The 2,573-nt window shown below is 36.7% G+C and overlaps 1 non-coding gene across 1 annotated transcript; it reads left to right on the top strand.

The window, feature by feature from the left end:
* The first annotated feature begins 1,766 nt into the window (after positions 1-1,766).
* On the top strand, positions 1,767-1,873 carry LOC118148087 (U6 spliceosomal RNA). The gene has a single exon (XR_004734882.3). It is a non-coding gene; the product is annotated as a U6 spliceosomal RNA (small nuclear RNA).
* Positions 1,874-2,573: the final 700 nt, after the last annotated feature.

The following is a 2,573-nucleotide window of genomic DNA, read 5'->3' as shown; positions in this document are numbered from 1 at the left end:
CTACATACTTTCAGTGGAAAATAAAATGATGTGTACAGTGCACAAATAGCAGCCTCTGCAGGTGTTATCCAGGAAAAAGAATTACAATTTAGAAAACAGAGATACGTTATCCTAAGAACTGTAGGAGTATACACGATAGGTTAGATTCTAGGAATTGATTTTGAAATGACATTTAATGGAATATTGAGTCAGGCTATCATTCTAGCATTTTTCGTTAGCTGTGTGAGTTTAGTTTTTAAATCTATAGCATGAGGGAAGTGGATCATATATTACTATACTCCTTACATCTCTCATTATCAATAAGTTTACAATTCAAATTATAAACTACAATGCTGTGATAGCAAAACCACTGCTGTTCTGACATAAATATTAAAGTGACAATGTTTTTTATGTGTGAAGCTCATTACTGGAAAAATTTAAATGTAATGCTGCAGCAGAACGTCTGGAGAGAAGAATTCCATTGTATTTTCCCAAACACAATTGCCAGGACTTTATTCAGTGAATGAAGTTCACTGGCACAGAAGGCATTTTCCCCTGTAGTATTGTAGTGCTAAAAGCTCTTCAGTAACTGCACCAAATGCCTCATATCCTGCATGTTTATTCACATTTCTCCATCTCAGATGACTTCTGCTCCCTCTTTCTCTTCTTTAGACCCCTGCCTTCTGGTCCATCACACATTATTTTATCTTTTCATTACATTCTCATGATCAATTTCTTTTTAAAAATCTGCTCTTTCAGCTCACTATAAAACTTTGTTTATAACTCTTAAACTTAAAATATGGTTTTATTTAGCAAATCTTTTCTTTTACTTGTATCTCTCTTTAGCCAGAATCTAATCCATGTCTTTTTAAAAACTATATTCACTCTGCTTCCTAATGCTACTCTATATAATCCAATTTATAGGTCCATGATTGCAGTGAAAAGATTCTTGCTAAATCTACAAAGTGGCCACCAAATAGAAAATTCTAACATTCACTTCCACAGTCCTCAATTTTCTTCAACATGTATTTACTTACTCATACATGTTGGGTTCCATTTTAGCGACTGTGATGTAAGATCATTTGTTTGAAAGCATGTGGTCTGGAAGTAGACCACAAACTTGTTTAAGTAATTACACAGGTAAATATAAACTTTCAACCCCGGTTAGCATTTTAAAGAACAGCACATTCTACTCTGATAGCATATAACAAAGGCATCTGAATGTGTCTTTTGAGCTAGAGGAGACATTCCTGAAGGACGGATATCTGAACTGAAGGACAGTGTGTACAGAGCTAAGTCTCAGAAGCATTTTGAACAGTGAGTGAATTGTTCAGCTTGAAATTGTCAAGTGATGACTTTAAAAATAATTTGGAGAATCAAAAATAATATAAAACAAGCCAATAAAAGGCAGACATATCATGACTGAATCCTGGGGAAAAAGAGGCTATTATTTTCTCCAGTTGAGAGACAATGGTAGATTGGCATGAAGTAGCTGTGTTTGAAGACAGAAAGAAATGGATGGACTTGAAAGATATGTATGAGGTACAATGGACAACAATGGGTTACTTACAGAATATGAGGATGAAAAAGGACAAAAGAAAGCTTCCATATTGCTGACTTCCACCACTGGATTTGACTATCCATGGGTTTCACAGATAGTCGATAGAGGTCAACGTTAATGAGATTTGTCTTGAAATCTTTCAAGAGTGTAGTGCCAGGAGAAACCCAGATGCATGACAGAGAGAGAGCTAGATAGTTATTATGATCTAAGGTTCTGAGAGAAGTGTGTGCTCACTTCGGCAGCACATATACTAAAATTGGAACGACACAGAGAAGATCAGCATGACCCCTGCGCAAGGATGAGAAGTACTATGCAGATTTGGAGGCTTATTTTTATGTGTTTAATTGTCTGGGATTAGCGGGCAAAGTCAAAAGAAAGCCCAGCACAAGCTTCTCGAATGCTCTCATCATATGCTGAGGTGGACAAACAGGTGCAAGGGAGTCTCAGAGAAGTGAAAAATCAGGAATGTATTTTGTGGTGGTCCAAAGAAGAAATACTTCTAGAAGCAAAATAATTACTCCATGAACATCCCAACTAAAATATTTTGCTTGTCCTTTCATCAGCTGCATTTCCTTTCTCTTAGTTTTTCACAATCTATTTTCTTGCATGTTTGTTTTCTATTTATTTTTTATCTTCCCTGCTAGAAAACAAGCTTCGTAACAGCAGGGAGATTGTTCTGTTTCTCACCATATCCCCCATGTCTGAAAGGGTCTGGAATTAATGTTGACTGAATATTGTACAATATTTCACAATTTCCAAAGCTGTCGAGGAGTCTAGCAAGACCTCTCCCACTGCATTTAGGGAGTGAGAGGTCTTCGCTCGCCTCACGGAGTGCTTCCTCTTAGGGTCTTGGAGTTGTGAAGGTGGGGAGGTGGTGAGAAGTGAACAGGGGCCGAGAAGTGGAGAATTTCTAAATAAAATATAAATTTATTTCAAGATATTGGACTGTGAAGAGGAATCAAGTGGAAAGACTATTCTTGGAATGTAATATAAGGACAAATGGAAGTATAAACGAAATTGAAAGTTTGTGGGA

Source organism: Callithrix jacchus, chromosome 1 (assembly GCF_049354715.1).
Source record: "Callithrix jacchus isolate 240 chromosome 1, calJac240_pri, whole genome shotgun sequence".
In the NCBI taxonomy this organism is placed as follows: Eukaryota; Metazoa; Chordata; class Mammalia; order Primates; family Cebidae; genus Callithrix; species Callithrix jacchus.
The sequence above is the reverse complement of the archived record's forward strand: the minus strand, read 5'-3'. Positions and strand labels throughout refer to the sequence as shown.